The sequence below is a fragment of the Pundamilia nyererei genome, unplaced genomic scaffold (genome assembly GCF_000239375.1).
Source record: "Pundamilia nyererei isolate P.nyererei 1_Seehausen unplaced genomic scaffold, PunNye1.0 scaffold00021, whole genome shotgun sequence".
Taxonomy (NCBI): domain Eukaryota; kingdom Metazoa; phylum Chordata; class Actinopteri; order Cichliformes; family Cichlidae; genus Pundamilia; species Pundamilia nyererei.
Window position 1 is genome coordinate 570,587 of NW_005187422.1, and position 20,480 is coordinate 591,066.

General features: G+C 41.2%; 1 protein-coding gene across 8 annotated transcripts in view; it reads right to left on the reverse strand.

The window, feature by feature from the left end:
• Window positions 1-20,480, reverse strand: part of foxp1b (forkhead box P1b) — a 145,160-nt gene that overhangs the window by 89,548 nt on the left and 35,132 nt on the right. For 7 of the 8 annotated variants that reach the window (XM_013909211.1, XM_005726610.2, XM_013909215.1 and 4 more), the window contains one exon: window positions 7,168-7,234. The gene's annotated coding sequence lies outside the window, so the exon portion shown is untranslated. Of the gene's footprint in view, window positions 1-7,167; window positions 7,235-12,314; window positions 12,449-20,480 lie in introns of those variants that run through there. The other variant, XM_013909213.1, reaches the window with a different exon arrangement.

Sequence of the window (20,480 nt, forward strand, 5' to 3'; positions counted from 1 at the left end):
GCCATAATTAGTAAAAGAAAAAATCCATTTGTGTTTTGAGGTGAACACACAGAAATTACTTTACATTTAGTGCATCCGTTACCAGAGCGCAGCAGTAAAAAGCATGACTTTAAAGGTCAGTGTTAAGAACATATCACATGACGTCTGTTTGATCCGAGCCCAAGTATTTTCCCAAGGATTCTATGGCTCTGTACTGTGTAAATCACGCAGTCTGACCTTCTACATTCCTCATGCTCTGTCCTCCCATTCATCCACAGGCACAGATAATACTGGGCAAATATCATAAACGTGAGGATTTTAGGATTGAGGTGAGGCCGCCATCATCCTCTACCAACTGGGGAAAAGAAAGCCCATGCATCTGAAAGAACCCCATTTCCAACTACTGCCAGACTAACCTGTGGTGAAGTTACCTGACCCTAATACCTAAAAAGCCTCAATGCCGACCTCAGATGAATGCCAATTTGAGTATCGTGTGTTTTTTCCCATTTTAATGACAGTTTTCCTGGGTTTTTCTATCTGTAACAGCATTAATTTGCACTTCTGCAATACAATCAACTAAACTGGTAGTTACAACAACCCATATTTCAGCAAACTACAAAAAATTAGAGTAAAAAAAGCCACAGCCACCAGAACGCTACATTTCCTCTGCAGTATCCCAGGCTTTCTGGAGGTTGTGCGGTTGTGATTCCATCCAAGTATCATAAAGAGCCTCTAAGTATCGCCAAGACGTTTCCAGTTCAAACGCGGCGTCGGCTTCGGGCCAGGGCGTGACCTGCAGCTGAACTGGCCTCCGCTCGGCCACAGGGAGGAGGGCAACAGCCGCTCCAAACACATCACCGCACCCCCTTCTCCCTCCCACCACCCCGATAAATAACCCAACACAGCAAACAGAGGCCCATCAGTCAGCCCACACATAGCTAACACCGCGACGGGGACAGAGATCGATGGGGAGATACAGACAAATAAAGAAAGACAAAAGGAAGGCGAGAAAAGAGGGCACAGCGACGAAGAGATGTGGGGGTACACTGTGAGGGCATCTAACACTACAGAGTAGTTAAATATCACACAGGAGCCTGAGCCAAGCAGCGTCGAAGGCCAAGTACTGTAAGACTGTGAAAGCCAGGCTATTTTGCCGAGCTGTGACATTTGTTTCTTATTGTCTAAGTGGCAGCTGAAAGCATCTCCCTGCGAGGGCCCCTCGGCTTTGCTCTGGCCCGCTTTGACAGGGAGGTAACCATATTAGGACGTGTATGGTAAAGTAAACAATAACATAGTTGCAATGAGATGGAAATTTTTCAGCTAATGGTGTTTGTCATTCCTGTTTTCAGTGCACTGAACAGGCCTATGTTTTTTCTAGCTGGCCAAAGAGACTTTGTTTATGAAAACAAGGCAGGAGCCAAGGCTAAAACCACAGTATTAAAAAAAAGAGTGAGGGGGGAAGACTGTAAATAAATGTTACTTTAAAAAATGTCTCTACCTTTTTCATTTGATTACATAAATAAACCCACATTTGGTTAGAAATAGCTTTTCAGTTTTTCTCTCCCTTTCAGGCCATGTTCACACAATAGCGGCTAAGTCTGAAAACACCTCTCTGCTTCTCCCCGCAGCAGCTGGTAACATCAATATTTCAGCTGTCTATCGCTATATATACAGTATTACATTTTTATTCTATATATAACATATAGCATGACCATTACCTACACTGGGCTTGCATGAACCCATGCAAACAGGAAGCAGAGGAGCTTTCTTTTCAGGTGCCAATCAGCAAAAGGTACAGTGACTCGTAGTGTCTCGAGGTGTCACTGATGAAAAGTCTCCACTCGTACTACACGTACACAACAAGCCTTAACCCAAGGTATTTCCAATATTTTCATCTTGGAATTAGTAAAGCTGTCCGAGATCCTGCGTCTGCATGTAGACGAAAGGCCAAAGCGCACAGGGACTGCAACGGTGAACATGTGGACGATTCCAACAAGAAACAATAAGCTCATGAAACTGTTTCAATATACTACTGTGGTTACATTCACTGACATAGAAATAATATCATAAAGGAAAATAAGATGCAGATGTCTGAACACAAATTCACAGCAGAGGTCAAATAAAACTAACAGCTTGAAACTAAAAGCAGTCCTAACAACATTACAACAGAATCAGATCAGACCTACGCCAATGATCCCATCCATTCAAAGGGACCAAGTCACAGGAAGTAAATCTAAATCTGAATTCTTAAAATCAACTTTAAATTATATGAACACTACAGGCCAATACCAAATATCTTGACAATACTGACCTTTAAAGGGCCAAAAGCAGAATAGTTCACAATGGAGGAAGCTATCAAAGCTCATTAACTGTGTCACATTATTCACTTTAATAAATCCTACTCTGCTCTACAAAAGAGACAGGGCTGCAGATGGTTATGAAAAGGAAGCTGATGGTACAAGTGTGCCTTTGAAACAAACAGTGTACATTAAGCATTCTTTTTAACTAGCTTGTTGACTAAAATTTGAAATCTATCATCCCTTTAATAAAACCCAGTCAGAAGGGCGTGCGTGGTAAAAAACAGTAAACAGCAAACACAAGTGTCTAGTGTGCTAGCACATTCTGCAGTATTTACCAACTATTTTGCTGAAGAGCCTTGATGGTATCGCACCAGCAACCAAGAACCTACATTTGCATGCCCTGAGAAAGCGCATTGGCACTTTCAGGTGAGACCAAGTGTCTCAGTTTTCAAAATGTTAGCTCATGAGAATAACTCTTAATTGCTAATTTTAGCAGGTACTTTCTACAGCCATGTTTTAGTTGCCATTCAGTCAGTACTAAGGCTGAGTAAATCACTAGTGTGGACAAATTTTGTACTTGAGCTCCAGCTTTAATTATGACTCAGTAGTCAAAAGTTTTTGACACTCTCCAGAAAATCAAATAAGCTAATGAGTGGGAACAGTATATGGTGTGAAATGGAGACCCGTGCCAAACTCTGGATTGAATAAAAACAGGGAGATATTATTAAATGTGTCTGGGTTCAAAGGCCCAATTTGTTGTTAATTTCAACATCCATTATGAGCTATTTAAAAACAAATGTAGCCCTCACTCTGCTTTATGTTTCACTGGTCACTTGCCCTTCTCCTTGTCCACTCCCTCGCTATCTTTTCGGGGTTAAGATATAACCGCATGTTTGTGTGTGTGTGTAGGGAAAAACAAAGACTCTGATATTTTCCAGCCCTTTGAATAACTACTGCTGAGTCATTGGTCAGCTATTCAAAAAAAGGGCTTTACCTCGGCCTGAAGTTATTAAAGGAAAGTCTTAGTCCAGGTTCACATGAGTATTACTTTAGGCACCAAGTACATACAGTCAACTATAGGAAGCAGAAGCAGACATGCAACTCCTCCACTTCTGTGCTCTCCACATGTTGACTTTCTTTGTTTGGTTTTTACCCGCCTCTCTTCAGCTCTCGCTCCATCTCAGCCTCCTTCCTAATCTCACACCAAAAATGCAAGCTGTTTATTTGCGTAGGTCTGAAACCGTTCCATTAAGTAGCCCCACCAGGTGCTTTATCCCTAAAAGGGATTTGTTTTTCTAAAATAAACGGAGAAAGCAAAGGACTGCCAAAGTGATATCTACCATGACATGAAGTGAGCGCAACAAAGTCAAACTATCTAAATAAGAGGCACTGAGGCTTCAAGGAACTTTATGGAATTTTCATACATAGCCACAAACATTCATGTAGTGAAAACAAACAGGAATCTGTAGAATGTGTGCAATATATAAATATACTGCTGTGCTTTAGGTGGTGAGGGTGTATGTACATAAGATATTCCATCCGTCTCAGCACCACTGCTTTGCTGTAAAGGCAGTCTGACAGATGCTTCCCTAGGTTACCACAAAAAACCCTGTGTAGTCATTTTGCTCAGAAGACAACAAATCAATCCCATTTATTAGCTCTATTTCATCTTTTCTGAAGCTGAGACACAAGGCCAAGACTGAGAAAGAGAGCTCTGGCACTTTTCCTCTCACTTTTGTGATTTTCTTTTCATCTCGCTATAAGACAACTCATCTGCAGATGGAATTTGCTTACTTCTGTCACCTCAGTCAATCTCACACGAGGGCTCTGTCACGTTAGCCGTCTGCACCTGGTAGCCGACTGACATTATCAAAGCTGCTCACTTGCCGAGGCAGACCAGAGAGTACACATCCATCAATATGTTCCAGACCAAGAGAAGACATGGCTGTCTGATGCTGATAGAAAAATAGATTGAAACTTGTCAAATGCGCTTTTCTACAAAAAAAGATATCTTAAGTAGCTTCAAGATCGCACATCTGTGATGACATTATAAGTAGGATTCCACCTACCTCACGACTACAGATAATTCCTATTCAGAGAGTTGCACGGAAAGAATCTCGCCCCATTGTGTAACATACGGTACTGAACATAAGGCGCGAATTTAACTGTGCAACCTGTTTAGTCAGACAATACGAAGGCAGACGATCTGCCAGAGTGTGTACCGATAGCAGCTGATGCACCCATGGGAGCAGAGCATCAGATAGGGAACGCAGACAGTGGCCAGGTGAGGGTGTTTAGAATGCTTTGACACATCCTGCGATCTCAATCAACAGGAAAAGGCAGAGGCATACGGTCGCTGTATGTCTCTGCGCTGGTCTGTATTGTGACGCCTTTGTAGTGACGATAATTTTTCATTTTCACGCTGCCTTGCATCTATTCTGCCTGTCACTGTTTTTAGCCGCAGCAGATAAGCTCAGAGAGTAGATTACGGTACTTACAGTGCATGAAAAACACAGCAACAAAACTGCAAATGACAGAAGCGTTTTACTTTCTTGCTAGAAATCTCCCCCATGTGGCACTTTCGCTACAGCGAGTTGTTTATTATGTTCCAAGCTAGGCATAAGCGATTAAAGGAGCTCTTAAGAATCAAAGTGTTATAAATGCATGGAAACACAGCCGGCTGTAAATGCCACAGAATTAGAAGCTTACCGAGCCTAATACTAATACATGGCAATTTTCAGCTTGATGCTGATATAAAGAAATTACTTTTTTAAAGTAAGCAATAAATGCAGTCAAGGGAACGATTACAGAGGCCCTATTTTCATCCCGGCATAAATCTCAACACGACCTTTCTGCGGGTCCAACTCATGAATCCACTTGTTTATTCTTAACGCTTCCATAAAAAGTAGATTAAACAAAGCAACTTCAACAGCTAAATGAAAGCAATATAAGCATTCACAGCAAAGCAAGAATTACAAGACGTGCCTCTTTGCACATTGTGTTCTTCTCTCCCTTACATGGATTCATGAAATTCAAATGACATCCAACATGAGAGGATAAGACTTTGAAAGACCTCAAAACAGGGGAACATGTTTTGGGCATGTGAGGATTGTCTTTTTTTTTTTTATTGGGTTGGAAAGCTGGATGTCATCAGGTCTGAATAAATTGGCCAAAAAGGAGGCAAACACACGGCACACATCAGAAGCAGCCCTATCACAGAAATATGCCCGTATGATGATAAATATTCCAGATATCCAAATCAAAACTTTTGTCAGTAGCCTGCACCTCAAGTATATGTCATACTCTAAAGTGCATGCTTTTAAAATAAATATTTTTAAAAGTGCGTTCGGTCCAAATGGAGAGAAAAATGAGCACCATACATGCTTTTTACACACTCGTCCTCTTTGACTCGATTGCACTTTAAAAGAGCTTTAAACACCAAGACATATTAATCCCATAAGCTGCCACGGGGATTTCTGCATTAGTGATGCAATCAAAATCACATTGGAAGCTTGTGTCAACAATTAAGCTGATCTTGCCACATTAACATTAATTACACAACCATTTGGAAGATTTCAGTGCTGATCTTACATCTGGAGCAGGCAGCTGAGGGCTCTGGTGGAGTGGACCTGAGTATGCGGAGAATGCACTCCAGATAAACTCTCAACATGAGTCCTCTGCTTCCATTTTTTTCCCAAGGCTGAATCTTGTAAACGTGGTAGTGACTGAATCCCCAAAAAGAAGACCAAAGGCTTACTGATACATTGTTACATTGCAGAGAAGAGAGAGTCCTACAGTGCAACTGTAACAACACTTAGATATTTGTTTTCAGAATGTACGGAGAAGCTGCAGCTGTTAATATTTAAGACAGGATTTGTCTACAGGCAGGTGTTTTTTATTAGCAATCCAATATGACATTTTTAACATGCCACTTGAAGAAATATATTCAAAAGAAAAACACTTGCAAAGTCTCTCTCGGTTCAAGAGTACAAAGAGTACAATCTCTTTTTTTTTTTACTGATCACACAACTATTCATTTTAATATTTATCAAATCAACTAAACAAAACCAAACAAACATGAGTTACATTACTCAGAATAGCTTTGTTGCCATTTAAAAAGCTACCTACAATGAAAGCACTGCTACCCATGTCCAACGTATCCACTCACAAGTCACAGCATGTTTTTGGGGGGGAGCTAGTGAGTGAGAGACAGAAAAGAAATAATACAAAGAGAGATGAAAGAAAATATGGCAAAGAGAGGGAGATGAGGTGAGCTTTAAGTTGTACGAGACAGAAAACAGACGCACTCCTCCTCTGAAGCCCTGAGCTCCTGAAGTGTTATCACCCCCCACCCCCCGCATGCAAAGCACTTCTCCAAAGTCCTACTAAGCCTCACTCGATCGCTCCATCCAGAAGTTCACATCCAGGGGGCCTCAGACTCTCTCAGACAGAGACACGGGTGTGAGAAGCAAACCTGAGATACGGGTGATATGCCAACCATAGCAGCTGTGTGTGTACTCCAACTCCCTTGTCTTGTTTGGTAAACACAGCATTACCTTATTTTAGCTAAAACCTTCCTAAAAATCTAGTTACTGTCCGTACGCCCCTGCGTCCAATTAGTCCTTCAACACTAAAAACCTTTTTAAAATCAAACCACTAACTTTCTTAACTAGCCACGGTTCTAGTTTCTGATCAGCAGCTTCTCTAAACACTAACAGAGTGCACCTGTCAAGTCCCCGGCCCACCCTCTTGGCCCTACATGCACACACAAAAATACAGTACACAAACAAGAAAACCACCCTGCATTCAGTTACTTATTAAGCCCTTTCAATAGAGCATTCGCACACACATGCTGGGTCTGGAGTCTGGTAAATGATTGTGTGTTTACCTTCCACGAGGACTTGCTTATTTAAAGCAATCTTCAGTTCCAGCGGTGGTGAAACAGCCTCCTCGCCCTGCAGACACAAAACGGGAGAATTATTTAGAATTCTGAAATAATTACCGCTGCAATGTTCGTCATCAGCACCCTCGAGCCAAATTACAAAAAAAAGAAACACGAGGTACACAGGTGTAAACTACAAGCAGCCGGCAACGAGCCAGCGGCTTCCACCAGTTGCTATCGATTGGAATTGATAACCGGCGCAAACAGTCTTATATGTTCTGAGAAACCATCAGAAAGAAATCAATTCTCTACATTCCTGTGCTGTTTGCCTCCCCTTGTTTGTATGAAGCTGTACAAGCAGTCAGTGTACCTTCCTCAGCTGCTAGGAACGTAAAAGCAACCATTTCAGCTCAGAGCGGGGCAGGAGGCACCTTTCCTTTATCTTCCTGTAGCCTACTATTGTCACCGTCCGACACATCCTCGCATTTCCATCTGCCTGTTAACTACAACTACACCCACTGATGATAACAAGTGAACAATGGGGCTGTCTGTGAGTGAATGGTTTATTTGCAAGACAAAAACTTTTCATATTACTGACAGAGGATGCCCTTCTTGGCACCCCCTGCTGGTGAACACACCTCATCTATACCTGCTCTGCCCTCGCTCTACTCCCCTGGGTGGACCTGATCTGAATTCACGGCTTTCCTAAGTGAGCACTCAACCCAGGCGAAGAAAGATGAAAAAAGAAAGAAGGAAACAAAATCTTATTTTTATGGTAAACTGAGAAGTGACTGTGGACCAATATCTCAGGTGAATTTGAATAAAAGCATTAAAGCATATCCAAATATGAAAAAAAGGCTCCAACTCCCTCTCCCGCTGTTCTTTTTTGCCGTTTACATTTGGCAGTCAAAAATGTGGCCGGGCATTTGTGAAAGTGTATATCTAAAGCATGCCGAACGCAGATAAAAACAACCCGGACCAACATGCCCAGTTTCAGCGTTAATTATGAGTTAAACGCCCTTGTTGAAAACGCGAGTCAACATGCAGCTCGCTCTGAACTCTACCGAGGGTTGAACAATCATTGAAAATGGACCATTCCCACACAACTACCCTATTATTGTGATTCATTACACTTCAATTAACATATCATCAATGGAATCGTAAATCAATGGTGAGTGGTGACAAATGACAGATATTTTCAGTTTCAAACTACTAAACATCATTAATTCCCATCACCTGAAAGAGCCCCGGGAGCTAAATGAGTTTACCCAATGCATAACATCCATTTAGATAAATGTTCCATCATTTTAATGATGGAAAATTTGTACTGGAGAGAAAAGGCAACAACGGGATCCTGATAGCAGCTGTACGCCTTTTCTCCTTGTAATATAAAGCCCATCTTGTAATACCTAAACAGATAATTGTCTCCATTTCAAACAGCACAGGGTTGTAATATTGCCATTTAGAACAGTGGGGGTGCACAGATCGTAGGGTGAGGATAAACAAGCACATGCTGCTTAGCCCGGTTGGGAAAAGGGAACCCATCACACACTCCCACATTGAGATTTTAGGGAATAGAACAACTCCTGGTTGAGATAATTACCCACCAAGGTGGGTTATGTGCATGCTCAGTAAGAGGCCAAATCTAAGAAAATGAATCTAAATGCAACAATTTTAAAAGACAAAGGAAACTAAGAAGCATTTTCTAAGGTTCTCATGCAAAGTCTTGGCTGGCTGTTGCATATCTGCCGTGCCATTTGGTAAAAAAAAAACAAAAAAAACCAACACAACGGCACATAGGACAACAAAGTACTTTTGACATGGAAATCTCACAGTGCAGTGACACGTAAAACTGATACTAACTGCACAGAGTTACACCATTGATACAAACAAAACAGCACTTTGTTCCACCTAAACCTTTCAGCTAAACTCGTGCAACAAACAACATCTTGGTGAGCACAGAATTCCAATAATCTGCTGGATACAAACTCAATAGAAAAATACCTGTTTGTCAGTTATAGCCTGCAGTTAGCCATTAATCTTGGACTTTCCCAAGGGGGCATGTTCCAGGCTTGTAGTAGCAAAGCTACTAAAAAAACGCATGTTCTGTCATAATTAGTTGCTCTGTGTATTTTCTCCATATTATCTTTCCAGTACAGTCACTCGGATTGTGTTTTCTTTACCTGGGTGGGTTGCTGGATTGATGACAACCCCTGGAAAGAGGTATAAAGCAAAACAAGACTTGATGTCTTGCTGATTTCTGTCAAAAATGACTCACATATCTCAGCAGCGATTGCTTAAAAGTAAAAGATAATGAGCAGGAAGCTTTGACTTTCATTAATTATATACACTTAATTGAAATATGTATTCCACTATGTTTTCATTGAAGAGGTAGTGGAATACTGATAGTGTTACTTCTTTTACTGGATGCCACTTGAAGTAGCCTGAGAAATTTTAAAAACTGGCTACTAGTATGTACAAAGACTACAATGTAAGATATACATAATGAAATGATACAAAAATGAACATTACATTTTTAAGTTAATTATGCAGGAAATTTTTATTTGTGCCGCTACGAGACCTTTTTATTAGCCCGATAGCTTTCAGGTGATCCATAAAAATGTTTCCATTTTGTATGCAAATACCACAGGGCTTCATTGTAGTCATGGTGGGAAAAACATGCAAACACCTTATTTTCAGAGGAAATGGAACAATCAGAAGGGTTTTTTGCTATGGTAATGAACGGCTGTGGTTACATGTGAGTGTGAACAAAGACTCATTTTATTCTGTCCACAAACCTGTGAAGTGGACTTTCCTATTTTTTGAAGGGGTCACGGCTTCACAATATGCTCTCTAGTCACAGGTATGTTATCAGTGCCTTTGGCTTTGTTGTAAGATTGCATGTTCAAAATATGAATTAATACCCCTCCACTGAAACGCACCCAATCCCAACAAAAGGCCTGCATTCACTGTGGACAGCTCTTCAGCTCCTCTAATGGACAGGCTCTCCTCTCTCTTCACACCGTGCAGACAAAAAGATGAGGGCCCATGAATATTTACCACTAAGTAAAGTTATTCCATTAATTACTCTAAGCACGCTTAATACTATATCTGTGGCTACTTCTGTGGCGGCTTGTTAATGAACCTTCACATATCATTACCATATTAATTAATGCTCAACTCAATGGTTGTCAATAGGAGGCTGCCAGAGTTGTCTCGTGGTTCTTTACAGCCCATCCTGCATGTTTGGTCCACTTAGCATCAGCATCTGAATAATTCTACAGCATCTATTTATCATGCCAGGCTATAATAGTCTGTTTGAATCTAAAAGAAAAAAAGTTGAGATACTGGTTTAACGTAGCTAAAAGCATTGTGTAAATAAAATAGGGTGTAGAAGAGTTGTAGTGGTGTAGAGTCACTGATATGCAGGGTCACTGGTATTTGTTTTTAGGGTGTGTGCAGGAGATTTTCCTAGTCACTGTCTGTGCAATGAAACACAGGAAAATCTAAAGCATGACTCACTTCTCAACAAACGCAGCTGCTTACTGTATGATCTGATCTGCCAAAAGGGCTGACTGCACACTATTTTCCCCCTCTTTTCTTCTGGGCTTTTATTAAGAAGGACTGATTAAATGAAAACCATGGCTAAGTCTCATAAAGTCTAAAAAGTCAGCATTTTTAAAAAGTGGAGAAAAATGCATTGTTGTGTTTTTTTCTTTTTAATGTGATTGGCAGGATCAGGGCGTTATATTGTAACACCCACACAGACTGTAAACAACAGCACTTTCTGACACGCAAACAGACTCAAAACCCACCAATTAAACCCAACTTCAATCCAGCCAGCCCTTATTCTGGGTGCTTATTTTCAGATTCTCTTTTTCTAAGCTTAAAAGGCAACAGTGCAGTCTGGTGAATGTCAGGCCTGTCTGATCCCCCAGATTCTTTGGACCTGCCCTCACGTTTTGCTGAGCTAAGAACAAAGTACACAGAGTGCAGCTTTTCTCCATGGAGTGCTTTGCTGTCTTAATATTAACGAAGTGGACCCAAAACAAGCAAGGCCAAACATTTCTTTACACTATTCAAATGTGCCCACTGAATATAAAATGTCTCATCGACCACTGAATGCATGCCGCTGTTTACTGATCCATCAGAGAATCGCACTTTGTTTATTATTCTGTCAGCAGAGAAGTCACAGCCAGTGCAGTTCAGCATCCACGGTCAAGAAAGGTTTCACACTTAACATGCAAAATCAGATCAGGCCGGTCGAAATGTTTAACCCCGCTCCTGTATGTACAGTAATGTACAGCACAGCACACACGGCCAGAACATTATGCAATCCCATTTTTACAACAAACCCCTTTCCACCCTGTCAAGCAGGAGGACTGTCAATTCTACCCAGCCATATCAAGTTACCACTCTCGCCCAGGTCCCAGCTCCTCTCCAACCACAGATCCTGTGCGCTATTAATATCAATAAGCTGCAGATTCCATTTCCCCAGACAAAGACAAAGGGAGAACAAGATGCGATGAGTGAGGGGAGGAACTAATACCCTTACGCATCGTGGGGTTAGTAGTCACTCTCACCTCCAACCCTGCTGCACCGAACAAAAGGAACATTTTGCACATGTAAAGCAGGACAATGTCAACTTTAACTAATAGGTCATATATTTTCCAATCATTTGTGGCTGTTTTTAACTGGGACAGCACAACACACCCTTGCTGCAGCTAACGTTCCTTGAGGTTTCCTTGAGTCTTTTTTTGTTTGTTTGTTTGTTTGTTTGTTTTGCACGTCTATCTTAAAGAATTTAGATTTAATTCTGTTTGCCAGAGCATGAGCAGAAATGAACAAATTAACAAAATGATTCATTGCTTGTTTTATCTCTTTAGAAAACTCTCTAAACACTCGAATACTTCACTGAATTCACCCTTTTGCAATCTGTACGGCAATTATTATACATGTTGCAGTAGCACTGTATTATGACCAATAGAGAAAGGCATTGCCATCTACACCCTATACATAAAATCTGTCAATCACTTACAGAACACACCTACAAAGACGCTCGTACAGACTCGCAGTCATGGAGCACTGCGCCATAAAAGGAATGACGAGGAGGAGAAAACAGTGTAAAGATAATATAATCTTCACAGACTTACCTTCCAACAGTTAAACAGACTTTCATCATGTTTACAAAACTGTATATTCATTCATATTTCCTCCAAGCACTGAGTGTTTGAAATCCACTTCTGAAGAAGAGGAGAAAGCTGGCGGTGAAAGTAGTCTAAGTAGTAATGAGGTAGTCAAGTGAGTTTGCATGTGTGTATAAGAGAGAGTGAAAGAGAGAGAGAGAGAACTAGCCTGGCCAGACGGAAGAGCTGAGAGGTACTAAAGGTATGTGGTCAAAACACAACAAAAGTCGGCGCCGTTCTCTAAATTAAACATGCAGGAAGAGGCCCGTTTGCATAAACACAAACACTCAGCAAATGAAGAACTAGCACGGAGCAGACGCCTGCTGGGAGCCCTACCTGTCCTAGCCTCTTTTAATTAGACAAGAGCATACAGAACAAATGAACATCAGCGCGGTCAAAAAACAGAACAGGAAAAACAAAAAAGAAAAAAAAAAAACTTCCTCATGCCTCTGATGACACGAACAGAGGATTTCCCAACAGTTACACAGAAGGCACTTGACTTTCTCTACACTTTGTCAAACACCATACATGAGCATTTTACTTTTACATACACACAGCTAATTACTTCATCAATAGGCACTCTGCAAGGCTGAGGATAAAATTCTGACTAAATAAAATGTACCAGTCTAAAAATGTCACCAGAGCATGAAGTCTTCAACATGAAACTACTTAATTACAACCTAAAATACTAATTAAATTTTTAAATATCAGATTTAATTAATTAATCTAAGTAGGTCATTTTTTGGTGTGGGCTTTTATTAAATGATGTCCTCGATTAAAATGAAAGTACACCTTGTGATCTTCTTGTTCTTCCTTACATATGCTTCTCTTCTTCCCACCCCCTGGTGGAAAACCTGAATTTTAGCAGGGAGGAAAAAGTGATTTTTACGAACATCCATCGTCCAATGCCTTTCTTCCTAAAGACACTGCTGTTCCCACTCTCCTCTCTACACCCCCGATCCCTCCCCCACACCTTCTTATTTGCTTCATCTGATTCTTGGGCCAGGAATGCAGAAGTTTGTGCTGTAAGTGGGAAGCTCCTGAAAAAAGCGAGAGAAAAGAAAATCCTATCTTAGTAAAAACAAAACAAAAAGAATGGAAGCTGAGCCCCTCCAGAAAGTCTAGAGAGAAGCATCAGATGCTGAGTGACACATACTGATGTGGCCAGTCAAAGATGCAATTTTCATGTGAAACCCTCTCAAATGGATCAGGGGAAAAGGAGGGGCTAGGGGTGAGGTGACACAAGTTGACAGGAGAGGAGCGAGAGAGAGAAATTGAGGGGTGAGAGAGGGTAGGATAGAGGGAAAAAGAGCAGAAATGAGACCTCGGGAAAATAAACAGGGTGTTGGGTTTCAAAGGCAAGGGGGACACAGGCATTCCATTGTTCAAGCCAATTATCAGTAGAAAATAATAACAACAGATGGATCCAGAGCGGCCAACTTGTGCCGGAGCACCGTAGCGCTGGAGAACAGATGATGAAATGTGAGAGTGCTGTTGGAGGGGCAAGAGGGACAGGAGGGGTGGGGAGGTGCTGCTGCCCTACACACACACACACACACACACACATAAAGTGACACACAGCTCCTCACACCAGATGTGAACTTCTACAAGGACAGCATAATATGTGCTCTCTGGCCACCATTTGTACCGTACAATAGTTTAGTCAACAGCACCACGTGTTCAAAAGGGGCATCTGAAGTCAGATGACACATATGGCCCCCGTGTTGCCATGTGATAAATTCAAATCTGTGCATTCCTTTGGTGCTCAACAAAGCGGGGTCATTTGTTGGTGAACACATGCTTGTTGCTGTAACAACACTAAAACATGTAATACACAGAATGAACATGCATTTTATTTATTTATTTTTCTTTCACTCTGATGACCTCCTGTGATGTTGTCATTTGATGTTTTACAGCATATGTTATGTTCTCAGAAAGAACAGAAAGCTTCACTAGTGCAGCGGAGGCAGACCTCATTGACTCTGGCTTCATTCACAGATCCCTCATATCATCCATGGACTGACAGGCAGCGGAGGGGGCTTGCAACCTTAAAACAAAACCAATTCTCTGTGTGCCCTGTCAAGGGTGGGAGATGTCTGCAGATAGCAGTACAAAAGATCTGCCCTTCCTTTCCACAAGAAAAGAGAAGTTTTCATTTCATTAACTCCAGACTAAAGCGTAATTATCTCCCTACAGACCTTAATCACCAACAGAAGGATAATAGAACAAAAAGCAGTTTCTTCTTCAGTCATTAAAGTTTTTTTTAATGTTGTTGTTCTTTTTTCTTTCCTCCGCACTTTAGACGAGTCCATCAAACAATGCAAAAGATTAATGGGGGCTGGATTAAAGTCTCATTTTCAAAAACTGTTAGTTAAGGAGGTTAAAAGATTTTGTCCGATTTGCTTGAACGCGTCATCTTTGGCTCCTTTTTATCAGGCGGTTTGACCTGTTGACCAGCAGGGGCTTTGGGTTGGCTCTGAAAGCATCACGATGTTGGATCAATAAACGATTCGATTAAAAGTGGTAGAAAAAAAAGCAAATATAATCAGTCTGAACACCAAAACACCTCTTTACAATTGTATATAATCTAAATGACTAGCATTGCTTGAAGCTGCTTGTGATATTATACCGTGAATGAAAAATCCCAGGAGGATTGTATAGACGGATTTCTGCAGCAGGAAGAAAAAAAGAATGGAAAACTTTGCCTAGATTTAATTAGCTCATGAGAAATAATTGCCATTAGCAAATCCCGTCAAATGGGGTTGAGGCATTTTGCTGTAAAAAAAAAAAAAAAAAAGAGTCATATTTTTGGATGATGAGGAGACAAAGGGTTTTCAAACAGGAACTGGCGGGCCATCAGCCGTTTAGTGCACTGACACTGGGGTCGAGTTAATTAGACTATTGTCATTTTAATCAGGACAGCACGGCGGCCATCACTTCCTGAAAGAGCCAGTGGACTTTAAACAGCTGAGGGATTTTTGTGTACGTGTGTGCATGCGTGTGAATGTATGCGCATGCACTGCATGTGTGTTGGACCTGAGGTGTCATCCGGCTATGGGTTATGGGGTATGGTCTGGTTCCCTCACATGCTTAGAACATTAATGAGCTGGAGACACACCACGGAAACAAAGGACCCTGAAGGATCACCAGGGGAAACTACTCGCCTCTACTCTACTCATGTCTCAGTTCATTTGAAAATAATTTAAATATCAAATATTTGAAATAATTTGCTTCTCCCTGGCTATCAGATTTTGAATAGGGAGTCTTTCATGTCTTCGTTATTATGTTCTTCACTAGCATTAGCATTTAAAACATAATTAATGTAACCATATTTTCGAGGTGCTTACCATTATGTTAGAATAATGGTTTATTTTTGTCTGATTTCCATATTTTATAAATACAATGGGACGATCGTAATAACAAACCCAAAGAATGGCAAATGATAGATCAAATCTTTGCTGAATATCATTAATCTAAAGAGAGTTTTAATCAAAACTGACAAAAGACTAGATTTAACCTGCTCAAGGCTTGCATGATGAAACTCACTTTGTGCCACTCCTTGTGAAAAACAGATAAAGAATGGTCGGTCGTATTTAGCCACCAGACTTCGGAGCAAAAGTTGGGGGTGGAGCAGAATAACTCGAGCTGTCAGTGGAGCGCTGCCAATCAGTGGAGGTGATAAGGGGACCAGCTTAATGTTAACAACAAAACATCTTTGTGACTTTTCCCCTGGCCATAGTTCAGGTCATCTGTGGACAAGGTCACAAAGGTAACCTGGAGACAAATGCTGGTGAACTTCCCCCCGTGACACCGCCGCCAGCCCCGGGGGCAGGGCTGGCCAATGACATTAGCCAAGCTTCTGAGTACAAAGTAGACTCCTGCAATATTTCACATTCACCAACCTCAAGGGAAGCTGCATTAAAAGAGGCTGGAGCGGCCCTGGCACATTTGACTCTGTGTCACCACTACTATGTCTGTTTATGATTATATTAATGGTTCTGTAAGTTCATCGTTTTTAACATTAGTCATTAATATTTCACAGGGAGTTAATATTAATCTGATCAGAAATTATCTTCCTTCAATAATTCAAAATTCACATTAATAATTCAATAAAAAGAATGTTCTGCATAGTTGAGAGGGGAAAAATGAAGATATTCAATAACTAGAAAAGTCGCAATACAGCCCCAACTTGGCTACAGCGTAGCAGCAGAATGTAAAAAGCCACGAGCAGCTTTAATGCAATGCAGCCTGTTAGTAGGAACTAAGGTAACCTTGGTCAACTTAATATGAGTTGTAATCCAGATTAAATAGACTGACTAACCCGGGACCAGAGGTTGCTGTATCCACTTGTGTACATTCAGAGATAAAGAAGAAACGCAGACAGTGAAGTCTCTGTGCCATTAGAAGCGCTGCACCATCCAAGTTCTTCAATAAGAGATTTGCAGGGATTAGACTGTGAAATAAAGACCTAATCTTTATTTGACAGGGAAGCCAATCTCTGGCTCACTGGTCAACCCCCTTGTGGCAGGCGCCTCTTTCACAACTCACTTTCACTGTTACACACCTCAGGCTTATTTAAAACCACATTTAGGCTGCACACTCTAGCCTGTATGAGGTCTCAATGTAATTATCATACGAAAAAGACAAAAAAAAAAAAGAGATGAACTGTGAGCAGAGCCACAGAGGCAGAAAGACTTATTCCACAAACGACATCCAGTGTCTTACCTGCATGTGACTGCATTGTGAGAGCAGGTTCCTTTGGTAATTTTCCTTTTTCAACTGGCCTAAGCTGTGCCTGATTAAAAATCTAACCAATTTCCATGTGCAGTTCAATGACAGATGGAAAGAGATATTTCATGGAGATGTATAGTCGAGACTGATAAACTATTAATCACACTGCCGGACAATGACACCAGCTAAATTTAAACGCAAAGTGAAAAGGCGTCAAGTAACAGCCTCCCTTATTCCTTAAATTATTCATTACAGGGAGCTGTTATTGGACAGCAAATAGAATTAAAGCTCAAAGATTCCACTTAATTACAGTACGTGTTGATGGTGGCTACAGATGTCACAGTTTGGACTGGCAATCCTTCACTAAGTTTAAACCCTGTCAGACAGTGACCACGGTCGACTCCTGTCCTGCTGTCTTCTTTTCACCATCCCTCTGTATCTGTGTGCTGTATATTTCTAATATAAGAGAAATATGTTAATAACATATCTAAAATTATCTCAAGTGAAATCTATTCCTCACGGCCCTTTTCTTCCAAACCAGTGTGCTGCATATTTGCAAATCTGTTGTTTGATATGCACAGATTTGAAACTTAATAACAAAATTTTATTACAAGAACAAAAAGCAGAAAAAGATGGGTGGGTGGGGTATTTATAAATGTTCACATCTTTGCAGTACTGTCAACGGCACATGCAGCAGAGGCGCATCACAGCTGAGCAGACAGTGGTGCAGAGTGAAGAAGTGTCCTCATGGTAAAGCATCAGTTGACAGTCAACAACCTCATTATCAGGGTATCTACAGCTATAAGCAAGTTAAATTTCAGACTTCGTACGACCTTCTTATCAACACTGACCTTGTTTTTTTATCTGTGGATGATGTTTTTTATATTTGAAATGTATTTTTGTGAAACTAAGCCACTGTTCCTGTGGTCATGCCTGCTTCATTTGTCTGTAGCTATGTGATATCTGATCCTGCCACCTAGCAAGTCACAGGTGCTACAATAAATAAATACATTCATTTCCTTAAACAAGCGTTTTCTTCAGTAACAAATACAGCAGTTTATTTGTAACTGTAAATGAATGATTAAGAACAAGGAAATAAATAAATCTGACACAGTTCTCAAGAGCTAAAGGTTTCTACCTTTACAGAAGCACTTCTCCTGTGTTTGGGCAAGGCGACTGGACAAATATATTGGCTGTCAGTGAGTGGTTGACCTCGCTTACTGGCCTGCCCCTATGTGAATTCAATTTGGGAAATGATTAACTTGCAAACCAAGACAGTACAGATAATTTTAACATTTTCCCCAACCTTACCAGGTGCAATAGCTTTTCAATAATGGCCAAATTCTGAACATCTTGAATGAACTTCACTTGAAAATGAGACGCTGCAACTGGGAATACATTTTACAAAAATGGAAAGTATAGAAAAAACATGTATCAACATGACCTCCATCAAACAAGAATAAATGGTAGTTTCAGCTAACGTCTGATTTACATTGTTTTAAAAAATATCCGTCTACATCCCAAAAGGTTGATTCTGTTCATCTGGACGTAACGTTTTCGGTGGGAGAAACGTTTCGTCACTCGTCCAAGTGACTTCTTCAGTCTCAGCTGACTGCAGGTTTCCCCAACCTTACAAACAGTGCCTGAAACTAGCACCACAGACTGAACAATGGGGAACTGTGAGGTCACAGCCCATTGTTGTGAGTGACGAAACGTTTCTCCCACTGAAAACGTTACGTCCAGATGAACAGAATCAACCTTTTGGGATTTACTTACCTGGATGACTGAGCATGCATCAAGACAGAGCCATCTACAAATTAGCACAGGTTCAGTGTGTGATGGAAGTTGTAGTTTCCCTAAAACAGTAAAGACTTAAAGATATACAAAATAACCATTAACTGTTAAATTAAGCTACCATAAAAATTCACACAGTAATCAAATGTCATTTTCCTATTACTGGCACACAAAGGCTTTGTTTGTGTGCTCCATATCCGCTCAGTGTTTCTCCCTCACTATCTTTCTCCCTCTCTCTTCCTTGTATTACCCCCAGCTTACAGCAGCAAACAGAGTTGTATGCAAATACTAAAAGCCATAATGCATTATATTGTTTGGTGTTAACATTTGAATATTTAAATGGCACGTTTTAGATCTAGATATTCCCATTTCAATTTCCATATACTGTACATGCTGCATGCAGACAGTTAAGTTTGACCACATGGCAGCCTGAATATTTTTTCAGTTTATTTGCATCTTTTCCGCACAATATTGGTTTGACATGCCATCATTTTCATTATTATGTTCTTGCTGCATATATACTTGTTAATAATGCAAGTTACCAATGTTTATTAAATGTCTCCAGTATGTGGCCAGTGTCACAGCCAGAGCTAGATGTTTGAATCACCCACGTACGTGTCACTTAACCAAATTGGCAAAGCTGATAAGCCGTATTTACATAGCAGTGTTGCTGAGCGTGATTGCTATCAGTAAAACTTCCCCCCACGCTTTAATGGAAAGTTGGGCTATAACTTAGTGTGGGTTACAGCTGCCCTCGGGAAAATAGCTCAATTACACTCATGGATATAAACACTCATGTGGTTGTCAAAGTGGTAAACAGATGTGGGGTGACAGTCTGTTGTATGTGCTCAGTCAAGCAGCTATTGCCGCACCTTCATTCATGCACTTGTTCTGATGACGGATTCCTGTTTCTCTTCCCATGGCTCAAAGTGAAGCCGTGTTGTTTGCTTATGGGGCAGTGGCAAAAGGCAGATTATATGATAGAATATTATTAGTGTGCTGCCTGTGTGAAGCTGCACTTTTACTGCTGCTGTCAAACTGTCGGTTTGCACGGAGTGGACATGCATCTCCATAAAGACCTTTCTGTTATTAGGCAGGGCAGAACCAAACCCGCACCATCTTTCCAAACAGAGAAGACAGCATAAGAGCATTCCGAATGATGTCATATGATGTTATTTTGCCTTGGCGCACTGTGCGTTTGTGCTCACACAGTGTATTGAAAAGGACATCCCCTTTGGCTGTTGTCTCATTGGGAGCCTACCTGTCACACGGCTGATATGACGCTCTTTGAATGCAATGTGTACATGTGATCAGAGCTGCAGTGAGCACCCCAGATGACAAAGTGACTAGGAGTGTCAAAGCAGCCTACAAACAGGCCTGTCCTCTTCTAGACAGGAAGCTGGGAGCAGCAGAGGCGCTGCCTTGTCTCATCTGCCAGCAGTGCTCGCTGCCTCCCCGCCTCATCACAGCATCCATGTCTGATGGTGTGCACAACTCCATGCTGGACGGCTGTTTTGATTTCAGCCTGTGTGACACATCTGTTGCTTGTCACGTTGTGTTGTGCCTGTCTTGTGAGCGCGACCGGGGCAAATCTGCTTCTCATCTCTC